This window comes from Pseudophryne corroboree, chromosome 4 (genome assembly GCF_028390025.1).
Source record: "Pseudophryne corroboree isolate aPseCor3 chromosome 4, aPseCor3.hap2, whole genome shotgun sequence".
Lineage (NCBI taxonomy): Eukaryota > Metazoa > Chordata > Amphibia > Anura > Myobatrachidae > Pseudophryne > Pseudophryne corroboree.
Genome location: NC_086447.1, coordinates 385,452,683 through 385,471,874, shown reverse-complemented (window position 1 = coordinate 385,471,874; position 19,192 = coordinate 385,452,683). Strand labels below are relative to the sequence as shown.

Below are 19,192 nucleotides of genomic sequence, written 5' to 3'. Positions count from 1 at the left end.
ACCAGAGACTCCTTGATTTTTAAAGATAAGCCCCAGAAACCATTGGATAACACCATTAGGTTTGTAGGAAATTTTTGCATAGAGTGGAGGGCCATTAAAGAAATTATACAGAAGCATTGGCCCATAATACTCTCAGACCAAGATCTGGGGACAAAATTAAAGAAGAACGTCGACATGAGTTGGAGGCGTGCTCCCAACTTAAAGGACCAACTGGTCAGGAGTCATTTCTCCACACAACAACCTAAGACCCCGGCAACAACAGGTACCTATCCTTGTGGTAATTGCAAACTTTGCAAATATGTGAGCCCAGTGAAAGAAGTAGAGGATAAATATGGGAGAACCATCAAAATGAAGAGCCACTTTAATTGTCGAACTACAAATTTGATATACTGTATTCAATGTGACTGTCCGAAGAAATACATAGGCATGACGACCAGAATGCTCAATGTGCGAGCATTAGAACATATGGGAAATATCCGGAATGTTAGAACGGATCTACAAAATTAAAAACAGATAACAACAGTGGCATATCACTTCCTCAAATTCCATTCAGGCTCACATGAAAATTTCAAGATCTTTGGCCTAGAACGAGTGAATCTTGGCATTAGAGGAGGAAATGTCACTAAAACTTTGCTACAAAAAGAAAGTGAGTGGATTTTCAAGATGAACACTGTAGCTCCTGAAGGGATGAATGAACAAATCAATTACAGTGCATTTTTGCCATAAAGGGGACTTTTCTTTTTTTTTTTCCCCTTTTCCTTTCCTCCCTCGGGCCCCCCATCATCTTTTTCCCTTTTTAATTAAGCATAGGTACTACTATATGGCTGTAGCACGAGGGGTATATAGTAATTAGAATCCAATTTTTCACAATGTATAGTTCATCATTCAAACCTTCTTTCACATTTTATATTTTTTTCCCTTTTCTCTTTTTTTACCCCCCTCCCCTTTTTATTTCCCCCCCTTATCTTCATTTTTTTCATTTCACTTGCCACTTCAATTTCAATAACAAATGCCAACACTCACATAGCTCACACAAGGGGTATTTTGTAAAAATACAATTTCAATAATAAATGGCAATACTCACATAGCTCACACAAGGAGTATTTTGTAAAAAGGGCAGAGTCATATTTCACACGATATACTGATAGCTTTGCACGTAACAATTTTGGGATTTTTAACTAACACTTTCACAGAAACAATAAATTAATCTCACATCACATACCCAACACTATTATTACACAATAGTTAGGATGGATTCTAGATAAATTGTTCAGAATACTTATCCTCACTACAATTAATTATTAACGGGACCATGGATAATAATTCCTTATATATATTTAATCTGGAGTGTTCTTTTTCCTGTAAATAATTATCTAGTAAGGAATCCCTCATTCTCATTACAAGGAAGGGACTAAAAAGGTCAAATAAGGATAGTCTTATCCCAAGTACTTTTCTGGCTATAGGATTTATTCATTAAACAATTATCCGCAATAATCATCCAATAAAGTTTTTTGCTCCTATATACAATCTAAGACTATATCTTCCCATTTAAATGTAGAAAAGAGTCTTCTTATCCAAATCTCACTGCCTCTCAAGGGAAATGAATCCCGTAGAAAAAGAAAACTTACTTAATATAATCTGTCAGGTCGCTTAGCCATTGATAAAGGCAATGATTAACGATTTATTGTAAAGAAAAAAATCCTCAACAATTTTATAAAATAAAAGTGTATTTTTTAATAGTGTTTTATAATAGTTATGGTACAATAATAAAATATATAAATAGGAATGTAACTTTAAATATATGCTGAAATTTTAATGTCACTGTAGAAACACTAGAGCGAACACACTGCTCTGAAAATAGGTCTGTAGGGAAGGTCATATCCTTGACAACATGGCGCTGACATGGTACAAAAAGGTGTCAGGCCAACGGTCACTAGGCAACTGTGAACAAGTTTAGGATAGCGAAACGTACGTCACTTCCGCCCCGGGCCGGCTCCGACTTCCGGTTTCACGGACACGGACGCCGGAGATCACGATCTCTCTTCACCGTGGTCTAACACTGCTGGATCATCTCCCTGTATACGTAAAGTATATTTGACCAAACCGCAATTTGTCACTTTACCTATATTGCACTGAATGCTTGTATGGAGTATCATTCTGCCCATTGCTTTTCTTCTATATGAATAGATGGTCACAATTTTTCAATTAGCAGGATGCCTCGTTGCTGTCTCAGTAATTAACATTAGACAGCAGTGCTCCTGGTGCATCTCAAAAGCAACCTAGTATCTGTTTTTTCTATTTAGGTTATTTAGCAAATTTTGTGGAATTGTGTGTATACATATCAAATTTAATGAGTTATAGAAGTAATCGCTGCAATTCCTCATGTTGGATATATGCCTCCCAGCAAATATGGGTGTGTTCTGAAAATTTGCAGGTGTGGGGATCCACACATCTGAATACACTTATACATAGGAATTAAGCACTTACCATTTGGAACAATAGACTTTGATTTTTTTCAAATGTATATGACAACAAGCAGTATATATTTAATGTGCTTTAGCTGATACTACAAATTTCAAATCAGCAAGATCTAAAGGAACTATTTTCCAACAGATATACCCTGTGGATACCATTGTTTATAATGCATATTTAGATCCAGTGGTGCAGTGGTGTGGAATAATATCGAGATAGAATTAAGAGAACAGGCATAAGTGTTTTGACATATATATTGTATACAGTGGTATTGAAGAAGGATTATATAAATTGTACAGTGGTGGTGGTCAGATTTATGTGTATACGCCACATGTTAGGTGTTCCGCTCACACATATAACTGCGAGGGGACAAACACATTATCTGTTCCATTTTTTATTTTTTATTTTTGAACAGAACACAATAAAATGGAGTACATACAAACTCCAACAAAAATATAAAGAATACTCTTTTGTGTTCTTTTTGATTTTGAAAATCTTCAACAATAGGAGTACATACAAACTCCAGTAATTTCTGATGTCCTTTAAATCTCGGTGAAGGAGATAAATGTGATCATATCCCTAAGGTATATCTATTTGTAGATGGAATCCAAATAAATAGGGATACCCGGGTGCGAATATATAGAGATTATCGCTACATAATTGGCAAATTTCATGCCTACATTATTTACTGATGAACAAGCCTAGAACTTTTTAATATAGTAATAATAAAGAATTAATTTTTAATTTTTATCTCATATAGAAAACGTGCCCCAGAAAAAGATTAGGTCTTCTTTTTTCTTCAGCCTTTTCTGCGTCAGCAGAGAGGGCTGTTCCCCTTTTGCATATTGCAATTTCTTATTGCACCTAGTACATGTAAAGAACTTCTGAGAAGTCTTTGGCACTGTATTCCTCCCATTGTGGGTCTTGCACAAGGACACTAGACCACTGTGAAACACACAATAAGGGATAGGGAGCTAGATAGAGGAGGAGAAAGCACTCTCTATGCTTAAAATCGATATAATTTGCTGAACGCTGTCTGTTCCCTAAAAGGTTTCAATTCCCTAATCCGTCCCCAGCACCTTCAGCCTCCAGGAGATGAAGGAATGCTGTTTTCAGGAGTCAGCAGGCTGGAGTCACTGCAAGATAAGAGGAATGTCACGGCGTTTAGTATATGTGAGCTTAGAAAGAAGCTCCGCCCCCTTCCTTCCCGCTGCTGTGTGCCCACTCAGCGCCATTGCAAACGTGGCTGGGTACACGGTTATATGAGCAAAGTAGATACAGAGCCATCAGCGCTATGAGCTGTAACCTTCCCCCTCCCCTGCCCCGTATAAGGGTAAATGCTCCGGGGACCCGCTGTCTCACCGCAGCTTTTTCATAGTCACGGTGTTTGTATGCCACTTCCCGTGGCTCAGTGCAGTGTCCCCCAGCCGTTCTGCGGGGGCAGAGGGGAAGCAGTGCTCTTACCTGTGAGTGGTAGACTCCAGACGCACAGCTTGGCGATCGGAGGCTGGCAAGCACTTTTCAGTAAGTGCTGACAGTCCTGTCCTGACGCGTCCTCTGGCTGTCAGGCTGCCCGAGGTCCCGGACCCCATCTTTGCAGAGGTGGCGAAGGGCCTCCACAGAGTCTCTCTTCATTTGGTATCATAGTACAGGAGCACTAAAAAAGATGACCGTCTCCTTCGGCACATTAAAAAAACTGGGGCTTGTGGTGGATAGAGGGGGGATGAGTCTGCATTCTCTTTCATTAGTTAAAGTGCCAGCTCCTGATAGCCAGCCCGTCTATCCCCAGCGTAATCAGCCTCTAGTGTCCCCTAGTGGATGCTAGAGAAAACAGGATTTTAATACCTACCGGTAAATCCTTTTCTCCTAGTCCGTAGAGGATGCTGGGGTCCACTTCAGTACCATGGGGTATAGACGGTTCCGCAGGAGCCATGGGCACTTTAAGACTTTTTTAGAGTGTGAACTGGCTTCTCCCTCTATGCCCCTCCTCCAGACCTCAGTATAGGAAACTGTGCCCAGGGAGACGGACATTTCGAGGAAAGGATTTACTTTAAGGATAACGGTGAGATTCATACCAGCTCACACTTCAACCATGCCTCACAACATGGCATTCAACACAATACATGCCAATGGGCATAACGTATTTCAGCAACATGCTGAAAATAATTGCAAGACAATACCTGTGTAAAATTATAACAAAATAACTACTGCAGGTAAAGAACGCACTGGGCCAGGTGCCCAGCATCCTCTACGGACTAGGAGAAAAGGATTTACCGGTAGGTATTAAAATCCTGTTTTCTCATACATCCTAGAGGATGCTGGGGTCCACTTCAGTACCATGGGGTTATACCAAAGCTCCAGTACAGGCGGGAGAGTGTGGATGTCCCTGCAGCACCGATTGACCAAACTTTAGGTCCTCATCGGCCAAGATGTCAAACTTGTAAAACTTAGCAAACGTGTTTGTCCCTAACCAAGTAGCTGCTCGGCAAAGTTGTAAAGCCGAGACCCCCCGAGCAGCCGCCCAGGATGAGCCCACCTTTCTAGTAGAATGGGCTTTTACCGAAGTTGATAACGGCAATCCTGAGCATGCTGAATCGTACCTCTGATCCAGCGCGCAAACGTCTGCTTAGAAGCAGGACAGAGCCTCTGTTTTCCGTATCCGAGCTGTTCTTGCAACATAAATTCTCAAAGCTCTGACCACATCCAGAGACTTTGAACCAGCTAAGGTGTCAGTAGCCACTGGCACCACAATAGGTTGGTTTATATGGAAAGAAGAAACCACCTTAGGAAGAAATTGCTGACGAGTTCTTAACTCAGCCCTATCTTCATGGAAAATCAAGTACGGGCTCTTGTGAGACAAGGCCCCTAACTCAGACACCCTTCTTGCGGATGCCAAGGCCAACAGCATGACCACTTTCAAAGTGATAAACTTCAGTTCTATCTCCTGGAGAGGTTCAAACCAATCCGATTGAAGGAAATGTAAAACCACGTTAAGATCCCATGGTGCCGCAGGAGGCACAAATGGAGGTTGAATGTGCAGAACCCTTTTCACGAAGGTCTGAACTTCTGGAAGAGAGGCCAATTGTCTTTGAAAGAAAATGGACAAGGCCGAAATCTGGACCTTGATTGAGCCCAATCGTAGGCCCGCATCCACACCCGCCTGAAGAAAATGGAGAAAACGTCCTAACTGAAACTCTTCCGTTGGAGCCTTCTTCGCTTCACACCAAGACACATATTTTCTCCAAATACGGTAGTAATGTTTAGACGTTACCCCTTTCCTGGCCTGAATCAGAGTGGGAATGACTTCTTTGGGAATACCCTTCCGGGCTAGGATCCGGCACTTAACAGCCATGCCGTCAAATGCAGCTGCGGTAAGTCTTGATAAACGCACGGCCCCTGCTGCAGCAGGTCCTCGCGAAGAGGAAGAGGCCGATGATCTTCTATGAGTAACTCCTGAATATCTGGATACCAAGAACTCCTTGGCCAGTCCGGGACAACGAGGATCGCTCGAACCCGTGTTCTTCTTATGATCCTGAGAACTTTTGGTATTAGTGGAAGTGGAGGGAAGACATACACCGACCGAAACACCCACTGGGTCACTAGTGCATCCACTGCTATTGCTTGAGGGTCTCTCGACCTGGAACAATATCTCTGAAGCTTCTTGTTGAGACGAGATGCCATCATGTCTACTTGAGGAGCTCCCCAAAGACTTGTCACCTCTGCGAAGACTTCTTGGTGGAGGCCCCATTCTCCTGGATGGAGATAGTGTCCGCTGGGGAAGTCTGCTTCCCAGTTGTCCACTCCTGGAATGAAAATTGCCGACAGAACTCTTGCATGTCTTTCTGCCCAGAGGAGGATCTTTGTCACCTCTGCCATTGCCACTCTGCTTTTCGTTCCGCCCTGATGGTTTATGTACGTGACTGCTGTTACGTTGTCCGACTGGATCTGTACGGGTTGACCACGAAGAAGATGCACCGCTTGTAGAAGGCCGTTGTAAATGGCTCTCAACTCCAGAACGTTTATGTGAAGACAAGTTTCTTGACTTGACCATCTTCCTTGGAAGCTTTCCACCTGTGTGACTGCTCCCCAGCCTCGGAGACTTGCATCCGTGGTTACTAGGACCCAGTCCTGAATACCGAACCTGCGTCCCTCTAGTAGGTGAGAACTGTGTAGCCACCACAGGAGCGAAATTCTGGCTTTGGATGACAGGATTATCCTCTGGTGCATGTGTAGGTGGGATCCGGACCACTTGTCCAACAGGTCCCAATGGAATACTCTGGCATGGAATCGGCCAAACTGTTGGAATCGACACTCTTGTTGGTTTCAGAATTTGTTTGACCATTTTCTGGATTTCCAGAGCCTTTTCTACTGGAAGAAATACCCTCTGTACTTCTGTGTCCAGTATCATCCCCAGAAAAGACAATCTTGTCATCGGTTCCAACTGTGATTTTGGAAAATTTATGATCCAACCGTGTTGTTGAAGTACTGTCAGGGAGAGTGCAATGTTCTGCACCAACCTTTCCCTGGACCTTGCGTTTATCAGGAGATCGTCCAGGTAAGGAATTATATTGACTCCTTTCTGTCGAAGGAGGACCATCATCTCCGTCATGACCTTGGTGAACACCCTCGGTGCCGTGGAGAGTCCAAACAGCAACGTCTGAAATTGGTAATGACAATCCTGTATCGCAGATAAGCTTGATGTTGGGGATAAATGGATTCATGTAAGTAGGCATCTTTTATGTCCACTGACACCATGAAGTCCCCTTCCTCCAGATTGGAAATCACTGCCCTCAGAGATTCCATCTTGAACTTGAACCTTTGCAGGTAGAGATTCAGAGTTTTCAGGTTTAGAATCGGTCTGACCGAGCCGTCCGGCTTCGGAACTACGAATAGGCTTAAATAAAACCCTTTTCCTTGTTGCGACAAGGGAACCAGGACAATCACTTGATCCTGACACAATTTTGTATTGCGGCTGCTACTACTTCCCTGTCTGGGATAGAAGCTGGTAAGGTCGATTTGAAAAATCGGCATGGGGGAATGTCTTGAAACTCCAGTTTGTACCCCTGGGATACTATTTGTAAATCCACGGGTCCAGGCCAGATTGAATCCAAATCTGACTGAAGAGTTTCAGACGTGCCCCCACCTGAGCGGACTTCGGCCAGGGAGCCCCAGCATCATGCTGAAGATTTGGCAGAAGCAGAGGTTGACTTCTGCTCCTGTGATCCTGTAGACGCTGTGGACTTTTTACTTTTCCCCTTCCTTTACCTGCAAAAAAAGGGGAACCTTTAGCCTTTTGTATTTATTAGGCCGAAAGGACTGCATCTCAGAATGATGTGTCTTTTTAGCCGGCGCAGAAGCATTAGGCAAGAATGTCGACTTACCTGCGGTAGCCGCAGAAACTAAGGCATCCAGCCCATCTCCAAACAAGGCCTCGCCCTTGTACGGGAGAGCCTCCATATTCATTTTGGAATCAGCATTCCATTGGCGAATCCACAACGCCCTTCGTGCTGACATCGCCATGGTAGCGGCTCTTGATCCCAAGAGACCAATATCTTTCATGGCTTCTAGCATGTACGCAGCAGCGTCCTTGATATGACCTAACTTTAAGAGAATCTCGTCTCTATCTATTGTGTCAATGTCTGAGAACAGGTTTTCTGACCACTTTTCAATAGCACTACTCACCCACGCACAGGCAATGGTAGGCCTGAGTAGTGTCCCATTGGCTACATAAATATATTTCAACGTAGTCTCCAACTTGCGGTCTGCCGGCTCCTTAAGTGAAGCCGTCCCAGGCGCAGGGAGAATCACCTTCTTTGTTAACCATGACAGGGCACTGTCTAAGATGGGAGGTGACTCTCACCTTTTCCTGTCTTCTGCAGGGAAAGGGTAAGCTACCTGAATCCTTCTGGGAATCTGAAATTTCTTTTCAGGGTTTGCCCAGACTCCCTCAAAGAGTGTGTTCAGCTCATGAGATGGAGGGAAAGTTACATTAATTTTCTTTTCTTTGTAAAAGTAAGCCTTCTCCTGTGGTAAAGGAGGGGGCTCAGTAACTTCTAACACCTCCTTTATAGCAACAATCATGCATTGAATGTTTTTTGCTAACTTTGGAGCTATTCCCCTGGAATCACTAATGTCGACACAGGAGTCAGAGTTCGTGTCGGTATCAGTTTGTACTACATGTGCAAATGATCTTTTATGTGACCCAGAGGGGTCCCCTGTGGATGAAAAGGCAGAAGTATTAAAAATCACATCTTCGACTGATTTTCTCCAGCTTTCTGCATGAGACTCAGACTTATCTAATCTCTTACTGATATGATTCACACTATCACGTAATTCTTTCACCCATTTAGGCTCGTGGTGTGCCGGCAGCGCCACCACATTACAACTCTGTGTCCCTAAAATGGCTCCCTCAGGGGAAGAGCTCCCTGCCTCAGACATGTCACACACGTGCACAATCACACCACAGACACTCCAGGGCTTCAGGGGACAGACCCACAGTAAAATCTGTCAGAAGGACACAGAAAGGAATTGCCAGTTCACAACTCAGCGCCAAAAGAAAAAAAATCCCTGTGTCGCGGACTTTGTACACAGAGTCAAAATCCCTGTGACGTGTACTTTGTACACAGAAACCTTTAAGCGCTTTATATTATAAATAATAGGTTATAGCACAGAATATCCCCCCCCCACTTTTTTGCACCCTGATACTTGATTCAGAAGTGGAGAGGAGGATCAGCGTTTCTTGCCCTGCAGCTAATGGGAGAAAATGGCGCTGAGAAGTGTGCTGGCTGCCTGAGGAAGAAGCCCCGCCCCCTGTAATGGCGCCTTTTTCCTCAGCTTACAGAATATATATTTACACTGGCGGGGGTGTAGGACAGTGTAAAAACAAAGTATGCTACCTTTTGCCAGTGAGAGTTTGTTTCATGCTGCCCAGAGCGCCCCCCCCCCCCCCCGTGCGTTATGGATAGCATGTTCGTGCAGCGTTCCCGCCCGCTGCGCGGTACCTTGAGCCGTCACGATGACCGGAGATCCCTCTCTGCAGATCTCCGGTAATAATACTCACGTGTCTTCTGGCTCTGTTAGGGGGGTGACGGTGTGCTGTGGGAGTGAGCGCATAGCCGCAGCTAATGTTCAGTACCCTTCAGGAGCTAATGGTGTCCTGTCAGCAAGAAGCAGAGCCATGAAACTCTTTAGGAAGTTGGTTCCTGCTTCTTCCCCCTAAGTCCCACGAAGCAGGGAGACTGTTGCCAGCAGTCACCCTGAAAATAATAAAGCTAACATAAAGTCTTTCATAGAAACTCAGTAGAGCTCCACTGGAGTGCGACCAGTCTGCCTGGGCACATTTTCTAAACTGAGGTCTGGAGGAGGGGCATAGAGGGAGGAGCCAGTTCACACTCTAGAAAAGTCTTAAAGTGCCCATGGCTCCTGCGGAACCGTTTTTACCCCATGGTACTGAAGTGGACCCCAGCATCCTCTAGGACAGAGGTTCTCAAACTCGGTCCTCGGGAGTCCACACAGTGCATGTTGTGCAGGTAACCCAGCAGGTGCACAGGTGTATTAATTACTCACTGACACATTTTAAAAGGCCCACAGGTGGAGCTAATTATTTCACTTTCGATTCTGTGAGGAGACCTGCAAAACATGCACTGTGTGGGCCCCCGAGGACAGAGTTTGAGAACCTCTGCTCTAGGACATATGAGAAATATATATATATATATATATATATATATATATATATATATATATATCAGTGACCTGCGGTGAGGTCAGAGGCTGGGGAGGCACACATGGGGGTTGGTCTGGTTGCTGGGAGTCTGTGACCACCTATTCAATGTAACATGCACACAGTCCTGTCCCCACACTCACTACAGATGCCACACCATACTTGCCTACCTGACCCTCTCCATGAGGGAGAAAATGCTCTGTTCCTGGACTTTCCTGGTAATGTATGATTGCCATCACCTGTGGTGAAACACCTTTCTTATCAATTACCTAGCTCACCACAGGTGATGGCAATCATACATTACCAGGAAAGTCCAGGAACAGAGCATTTTCTCCCTCATGGAGAGGGTCAGGTAGGCAAGTATGTGCCACACACACACACAGTTGCGCCGAGAGTGGGTGGAGGGTACTCTCTACCTGGCTAGGGCCCATTAGAGGGGCCCGGAGGGGACCCTGGTCCCACTGCCCTCCCACTTCCTTGTAGCTGATAGCCGCATGTCTGGTGGGGAGAGAGAACTGGCCTTCGCTGCAGCAGCCTCTCTCCCAGCCCAGCAGATGCGGGCGTGTGCTGGGGTGACAGGCAGCTCAGCGGTGGCCAGTCCTCTCTCCCGTGATGAAAGGAAGGGGAGCGAACGCACCCTCCCTTGTGCTGCCAACCACCAGTTCGGACACCGCTTTGCGGCCGCATGTCAGAGGTTTTTTTTTATTTTCATAAGTGCTCTGGCCACGCCCCCACTCATTACTGGAACCCAGCAAAGCTGTCAGTGACCACACACACACACACACACACACACACACACACACAGTCCTGTGCCCACTATCACTACAGATGCCACACACACACACACACACACACACACACAGTCCTGTTCCCACACTCACTAGAGATGACACACACAATCCTGTACGCATACTCACCACAGATGATTCACACACACAGAGAGTCCTGTCCCCACACTCACTACAGATGACACACACACACATACAATCCTGTCCCCACACTCACTACAGATGACTCACACACAGAATCCAGGTTATGGCTGCTACTCACCCCAGTCACTGTGCACGGGTGGCTGCTGCTTGCACTTCAGATCAGCATCTCCCTCCTCCCCTGTCAGGCTGCTCAGCTCCGATGGTAGATGCTAAATTCTAGTAGGCTAAGGGACCTGTGATGTCAGGGGGCGGAGCAAGGATGGCAGGATACTACTTTCAGTATCCACGCCACCAACTATTACCTTTAGTAATCACCGTACCCGAAGCGTGGCAAGCGAAGCGAGCTCGCGAGGGTCCATTTCTGGACCCTTTGCAGAAATTGCTCCTCCCCTTCTCTTGCGTGTTACGTGGGTCAAATGTCCCATAGCCCACTAGCAAATAGACACAACCCAGCTCAGATGTCTGTCTAACTGCACTTCCTGGATTGGTCACATGACCAATCCGAGCTGCCCATCAGAGCACAAGTACACCCCCACACTGAGGCATGACTCCCATTTCTCTTTTCTAAGCAGCATGATTGGCTGCTGTGTAGCCCAGCTCCGCTGTACTGGCAGGCTTTGACAGCGTGTGAGATGAGGCTCAGCTCTGGCTGCCTCATCTCTGTCTCTCCCTGCAATCACAGAGCCTTGCAACTCTGGACAATTTTATTTATAAAATGCTTGCAATAATACAAAGAATAGGCTTAGAGGTTATAAGCATCTTCTCTGTGATATTCCAATCATTTTTATAGTCAAACTGGAAAGTATGACAGGGAGCTTGGAAAACCCAGAAAGTGGGTAATTAAGTGTGAGAGATAGCCCCTCTCACCACAATATTTATATATTTATATATACCTCTATAGTTCAAGAAAGCACTCACTCCAAAACTTGTATCCATTGGGGTGCCCTCCTCAATGTAGATAATGACAAACAGGGTTCCTTAAGATGACTGACATGTCTCCTATTGTAAAAAAGGATCCCGGCGGCACTCCACAGATTTTTAGGAAAAGCAGTTAAATGTATTGAAATCATGGTGGTACAGGCTTTTTTTCAAGGTGCAATGCACAAATAAACAATAAAATGTTTGTTTATTTGTGCATAGCACCGTGAAAAAAAACCCGCCTGGGTGGCTTTGAAACATTGGTCTTCACTATGCCTGTTCCACCATGATTTGGATTCAACATTTATCTGTTTTTCCTAAAAATCTGTGGAGTGCCGCTGGGTTCCTTTTTTGCAATAAGAGACATGCCAGTCACCTTAGGAAACCCTGTTTGCCTCTATCTATCTACCTATCTGTCTGTCTGTCTGTCTATCTATCTAGTATAGTTCAATAATTACATTTCTGGTTACTCTTGTACATTTCATTAGGAAGACGGATATAAATTACCTATACTAATTTTTATATATATATATATATATATATATATACATACATACACGAACACTGCACATGCCCAATATGTTAAAAGGTGCATGCAGGGGTTCGGAAAGGAGGGTGGAGGGGGTACTAATTGCCCAGTCACCACAACCACCAATTATTACTTGTTAATGACAGCAGTCTCTCTCCCTAGCCCAGCACACAAAGCTGTGTGCAGGGCTGCAATTTGTACAGAGAAGCTGCTTCCGCTGAGTCTCCACCGCCTGCTTGATATGTGGGTAGAGAGATCACACAGATTGCCCCTCCTCTGGATATGCCTATGGCTGAGGGAAGCACAGTGCCCCTAATGCAGCATGTGGCGTCATGGAGCGCATACTAGGTTTTCTTTTTTTTTGGTATGGGGGCATAAGCACATTTCCAGGATTAGGCCACGCCTCCGACAGTACCCTGGCCTAGCCCTGCTCTCTAAGGCCCTGGGCGCATGCACAATTTGAAGATGGGCCAATATCATCTGAGCAGCAGAGGAGACAGTGAAGTATCTCATGCTTACGAAAAGCTGTCTCCACAGCAAATGCAGCTTTTCAAAAGTGATAATTAGGTTAATGAAGTATGATGAATGTATCCGAAATTTACAGGAAACTCAACTTCAATCCTAACTTTTCACAGCTGGCAATATTTACATGATGAATGTATCCTATATAACAAATTCTAATCCTTGCTAATGGTTGGAACAAAGAAAACAAATATTGCTTTGCATTCTAATAAGGTTATAACCAGGGGTTAAAGTGGGGGGGAACGAGGTGGAACTGAGTTCCACTACCTGTAATGGTAGGGAGAACTATTTCCACCTCCTCCATTGCCCTGCACAGTAATTCCAACAGAAAAGCCTGCCCCATCATCTGCGTCAATCGATGATAGAGGCGGCACTAGTGTTGCTGATGAGCTGCAGCCACCTACTCCTTCCTCAGGTTCTGGTGCCTCCATGGTCCTCCTCCAAGAGTTCCACCACCTCACCAGGACCACTTTAAGCCCTGGTTATAACTACATATGCAAAGAATGTCTTCAATTTAAAAGTTTCACAATGTTTACAAAAAGTGGTGCCAGGAGATTATGTACAGCAATGAAAATATTTTAAAATCACATCCCCACCTAGGATTATGACTTCTACATTCTGCAGCCTGCCTTCCATGGTCTTATAAATGTAAAACAACATAGTCATCAATGAAATATTATATCTACAAACTAAAGCTTTTAATTTGAAATGAATAAGAATTTTAATAATGATAAGGAAAACCCAGACATACATCTGATTAGCACATACAATCATGTTTTAATAATACCACTTTTTCTCATACATAGTGATAAAATACACATTTAACTAGTAGAGCAGTGCTGGCACAATTCATTGCTGTAATGAAATAGCATGGCACCTAGAGCTCTGGGATAGAAAATGACTTTTAGCAGGTCATGCAGAGTTTGCACCTGCTCTTGATCTGAGGGCTACCACTTCACAGACAAGTTTCTTAATTATGACTCTGTAATCAATCAGTTTTGTACAGTGAAAATCCTTAATTAGCTCACAGCCAACTGTTATACTGCAGATGAGGATTTTCCAGGATGTGCTGTAATACTGCCTTTGTAATTCCACCTATTTTACCGTTTTCTGATATGCAACTGTCACCAATAGTTAGGTTGACCCCATACGGTCAACATGCAGTAGGTTTTCAACAGGTAAAAGGAATAGGCGTTTCTATAATGGGTGCAGTGTGTGCTGTGCACATGGGCACCTAGGTCCGGGGGGAGAGGGGGCCACACCGCACACACTGCACCCATAGAGTATACTTACCACTCTCCAGAGTCCCGCGGCGCCGGCCCTACACTGCCACCGCAGCCATTTCCTGCGCATATGCACTGGAGGTGTCCCCAGCAACAAGGCATGGGAGCCATGTTCCCGGAAACCTGTGCATGTGCAGTAGACTCTGGCTTTATGCCAGAGTCTACCACAGTCAGGGACCGACTGAGGGATGAAATCGGCCCTGGCATGTGTGCGCACTCCCCCCATTACCATTGAGATGGGGACGGGGGCGTGCAAAACATGGCATGCCGAGAGTCAGAGGGTGTGGACTTGCTTCACGCCTCCATTTCCATGGAGACAGGCGGGGGAGCTGTGTGATAGGACCGTCCCACCAGCCCATCTGCCCTTCTGGCATTTGCCAGAAGTGCCAGATGGCAGTCTGGCCCTGACTACAGTAACTGCCAGAGAGAAGAGGGACTGCAATGGAGGCTGCACGCGGGTCCCCTCCTCTCTTTAGACTCCCCTGGTAAAAGGTTGACTGTGTCTAATGTCGACAGGTACAAAAGGTCAACAGGTTGTCTGTCGACATAACAGTGGTAGACAAAAAATGGTCAACACAGTTTTTGTTTTATTATTTTCAACTTTTGCTTGATTTGCCATCCACGTGGACTACGATTGGGAATAGTAACCTGTGCTGATCTTAGTGAATTGTGGTCACAGGTCATGAAACATACAAAATGACATCCAAAAACATTTTAAAAACTTGTGTTGAGCATTTATGTGGCAACCATTTCCATGTCGACCTTTTAGTTTTTATGTGTCGACCATTTCCATGTTCACCTTTTTGTCCATGTTGACCTTTTGACCCTGTCAATCTATTGCAAGTTGACTATATAGGGTTGATCTATTATACCACACCCCAGAAAAACAGTGCTGTTACTTCAATCTGTAATAGTCAAAATCAGACATTTTTCAAAAACTAATTTGAGTTTTACTGTATTTCCTTTGAAAGAACTGTATATACTCTCGTCTACCTCCAGCTATATTAAGTTAAGGTGTGTACACAAAGTGAGATTTTTTCTTTCGATTTTGACAAATGTTTATCTGCCACTGGGGGGCAATGTATCTGGCACTGGGGGCTATGTATCTGGCACTGGGGGCAATGTTTATCTGGCACTGGGGGGCAATGTATCTGGCACTGGGGGGCAATGTATCTGGCACTGGGGGCAATGTATCTGGCACTGGGGGCAATGTATCTGGCACTGGGGGCAATGTATCTGGCACTGGGGGGCTATGTATCTGGCACTGGGGGGCTATGTATCTGGCACTGGGGGGCTATGTATCTGGCACTGGGGGGCTATGTATCTGGCACTGGGGGCAATGTTTATCTGGCACTGGGGGCAATGTTTTTCTGGCACTGGGGGCAATGTATCTGGCACTGGTGGCAATGTATCTGGCACTGGGGGCAATGTTTATCTGGCACAGTGGGGGCAATGTGTATCTGGCACTGAGGGCAATGTGTTTCTGCCACGGTGGGGGCAATGTGTATCTGGCACGGTGGGGGCAATGTGTTTCTGCCACGGTGGGGGCAATGTGTTTCTAACACTGGGGGGCAATGTGTTTCTGGCACTGGGGGGCAGTGTGTTTCTGGCACAGTGGGGGCAATGTGTTTCTGGCACAGTGGGGGCAATGTGGATCAGGCACAGTGGGGACAATGTGTTTCTGGCACTGGGGGCAGTGTGTTTCTGGCATGGTGGGGGCAGAGGCGTAACAAGGGTAGGGCGAGTGGGACACGTGCCCTGGGCACCTTGGCAGGCCCAGGAGAGGGGGGCGCCGCCGGCGGCCAGGGCATCATGCCCCACTCGCCTCTGTCACGCCGAAATGTGAGGGGAGGAGAGCGCAGCGTCTCTCCCTCCCCTCACCGCCGCTGACAGCACTAGCAGCGCTGCTGTGTCCGGTCTCCGGCGGCAATAGCCAATCAGAGCTTGCGGACCGGCTCCTGGTTGGCTGCCGGTCCGCGAGCTCTGATTGGCTAGCGAACCGGCGCCAGACAGCTGCCGGAGACCTGGAGCGGTGAGGAAAAGGAGAGGCGCTGCGCTGCGCTCTCCTCCCCTCACATAGATATCAACAAGCGGTGAGTGACCGGGGCGGGGGGAAGGGGGCGGGCGGCACAGTGGGGCATGTATCTGGCACTGAGTGGGGCATGTAACTGCCACTGAGTGGTGCCTTTAACTTGCACAGTGATGCATGATTCTAGCACTGAGTGATGCATGTATCTGGCACTGTGGGGCATGTAACTGGCACTGTGGGGCATGTAACTGGCACTGTGGGGCAATGTAACTGGCACTGTGGGGCAATGTAACTGGCACTGTAGGGCATGTATCTGGCACTGTGGGGCATGTATCTGGCACTGTGGGGCAATGTAACTGGCACTGTGCGACATAATGTGTCATGCACTAATGTTTTTTTTTGTTTTTGTTTTTTTTTGGGGGGGGCAGGGGGGTGCTACATGTGTCCACATGGCTGCTGTACACTACCAATGTTTGGGGGGACTGGGGGGGGTGAATTGAGGGCTGCATTTTTGGGGTGGTGCATTGTATTTTAATGTGTTAATGTTGTTTAATATTAATTAATAGTATTTTTAGGCATTTTGTATGTGACAGTTGTATTTTGCAGGTTAATTGTGTTATTTTATTTTCAACCAGAAATGACAATTGACGAGCATCGCCAATTCTGGTCAGGGTTCATCGATCTCTACCATGAGAACGAGTGCCTGTGGCATGTCAGAAGTCTGGACTACCGTATGCCAACAGAACAAAGAGGAATCGGGAATATCAACAGCTCATCCAGTACAGTAGAGGCAGAAACTCTTTTGCTGATGTGCCTTGGGTGAAGAAGAAAATAGCAAATTTCCGAACAGTTTTTGTAAAGGAACACAAAGGTGCAGGAATCGCAGCGATCCAGAGCCGGGACAGATGAGGTCTATTAGCCGACGCTGTGGTACTATGACCAATTGAAGTTCATTTTGGTGCAAGAGCCACGGGTAAAGTCACGGGACGCTTTGGATCCAGAGTCTCCAGTTCTTGTGGAAGAGGAGGCCCAGGAGAGTCTGGATCTGGTAAGTACACACACATTTGTTTTGTATGCCACCCACAAATTTTTACATAGACCTAATTTTTTTTCCTTATATTGCAGGAACTTACCCCGGAGTTGGGGGAGGAGCCTACCAGAGCCAAGGGCAGAAGTGGAGGAGCCGGTTGTGGAGACTGTGGCAACCCCATAGTCGCGTCCAGCAAGAACAAGGTGCACGGTAAGGAGGACCACTTCTGCCCCCTATAGCGACCCCTCTGGCTCCCAGCAGTTTTTCCAACGTGTCGAGGAGGTTCTGCATAGGCCCCCGGATGTGGATCAACAGTTCTGCAATTATATTGCAGCGGAGATATGGTTGATGACCGAGGATCAAAAGATGAGCCATAAACGGTTAGTCTATGAGGCTACCTCACGCACCAGGCGTCAAGCACTGGTGCCGGTGTGTGGATAGTGCCAGCTGACCATTGGCATCTCATAAATTTGCCCCCTCCCACCTTCCCATACCACCCCCCCATGGAGCATGCGCCGGTAAACCCTCCTCCGCAAACGTCTTTTTTTCTGGCGGGAGCCACACAGCCCAGCCCCTCCCCCCAACAAGCACCTCGTCCAGTGGCATGTAATCGGACATGCCGAGTACACAGTCCTCTGTGCTGGGCGACCCACGTTATTTTAAGTTATGATTCATTTTTTGTACCCAGTGTTTTAGTTCTGGTGGAAAAATCTGCTGGTGACCTTATCCTACGCTCTTGTTTCCAGTGAACTTTATTGAGGTCATTAGCACTGCAGTGTTGGTTTTGTGACCTCATTGTCCCGGACTACTGATTGGAAGACTGTTTGGAAATTTGCTGTTCTTCACCCAATGCGAAATTGCTCTGTGTTTGCCTCTACTGTACTGGGATATGCCTGATTCCTGTTCTGTTGGCGTAGTCCCTGTAAAAAGGCACTCGTTCTCATGGTACAGCCTCTGAATCCTGGCCAGAATTGGCGTTGAAGTTAACCTGTTTAAAATTTTTTAAAGTTTTCTGAAAAAAATAAATTGTGTTGTGTATATTTTATAAATGTAATGTGGGTTATATTGTGTTATTGTCAGTGTTCGCAAAAATGCGCTATAGCGTTTTTAGGTGGGGGATGGTGGATTTAGGTGGGAGATGGGTGGTGAGTATTTCTGCAGCGGAGGTGGGGGGGATACGTACAGTAGTTGGCATTTATAGGCTGTTTTTATGGCATATAAGATTCGACCTCTTCAATGCCTGTGCCTATTTTTTTTTGAAAAATCCGGCAATGGCGTAAATCACAAATTTGCCCATCCACGATCTAGATGTAATGGTATCCGGTCTCTAGGTTGACAATGTCTTGGTTGACCACTATTGGTCGACAGTAACTAGGTTGACAGGGTCTGTTTCAAATTTTTCATACTTAACGATCCACGTGGACTACAATTGGGAATAGTAACCAACCTTGCCTGAAGCTGCGAGCGGATACGGTGCACTAATTGGGGTTCCCGGTCACTGTACAGAGAAGATGACACCAAAAAAAACAAAAAACAACTCATGTCAAGCTTTTGACCTGTCGACCTAGAACATGTTGACCTAGAACATGTCGACCTAGAATCCCTGTCTACCTAGTTACTGTCGACCAATAGTGGTTGACTTAGACACTGTCGACCTAAGTGTGGCCGACCTTCTATACCACACCCGATGTAATAGGGTGCAATTTTTAGAGTGTCTTAAAAAAACACAACAAATCACACGTTTGTAACTAAATAAA

The 19,192-nt window shown here is 45.9% G+C and overlaps 1 long non-coding RNA gene across 4 annotated transcripts in view; it reads right to left on the bottom strand.

Moving 5' to 3' along the window:
• LOC134911445 (uncharacterized) overlaps positions 1 to 19,192 on the bottom strand; it is a 109,401-nt gene that overhangs the window by 27,271 nt on the left and 62,938 nt on the right. The window contains exon 1 of one of the 4 annotated variants that reach the window (XR_010176577.1): positions 11,243 to 11,608. The exons of the other annotated variants lie outside the window; for them this stretch is intronic. This is a non-coding gene — a long non-coding RNA (uncharacterized LOC134911445). Of the gene's footprint in view, positions 1 to 11,242; positions 11,609 to 19,192 lie in introns of those variants that run through there. 4 annotated transcript variants of the gene reach the window in all.